The sequence below is a fragment of the Seriola dumerili genome, unplaced genomic scaffold, assembly GCF_002260705.1.
Source record: "Seriola dumerili isolate Sdu_G_001 unplaced genomic scaffold, Sdu_1.0 BDQW01000111.1, whole genome shotgun sequence".
Taxonomy (NCBI): domain Eukaryota; kingdom Metazoa; phylum Chordata; class Actinopteri; order Carangiformes; family Carangidae; genus Seriola; species Seriola dumerili.
The window spans coordinates 2446161-2446717 of record NW_019174366.1 but is presented as its reverse complement, the minus strand read 5'-3'; positions in this window follow the sequence as shown (position 1 = coordinate 2446717).

The window sequence follows — 557 nt, the reverse complement described above, 5'->3', positions numbered from 1 at the left end:
TCGTCCTTGAGTCCAGTGAATGTTTGTACCAATTTTGAAGACGTCCATCAGGCGTCACAGAGGTTTCGTGTCCTGAGAAATGGGTGACGACGATGGCGACAACCTGAAAAACACTATGTCTCCGTGTGGCTATAAAACATATAAAACACAGCCCATTTATCAGTGAGGAAAAAAAAAGCCTCTCATTTAAAACAGCTGCACCTGTGTTGGGAGGGTTTAAAATCCTTGTTTCTAAAATGTGTGATATGTAGCAAGTGGGATTTGCTGAATTATTTGTTAAGTTAAAGGATGTTGAGGCTAAAATCCAGGCAGGCGAAGGAGATTTCACGCTCATTCAGGAACACAGTGTGTGGTGAAGACCACGAGACACACCTGCTTTTCAAAGAAGTATTGTATTTCAATGATATTTCAGAAAGAATACACACACACACACACAGAAACCCAAATAAGCCATCTCGGATTTTTCCAAGTATTCAAAGTCACTTTGAGGAGGGGAAAAAATAATAATAACAATAGTGCAGTCAGCCATTGGTCTTGTGTGTGGAAACAGTTCATTT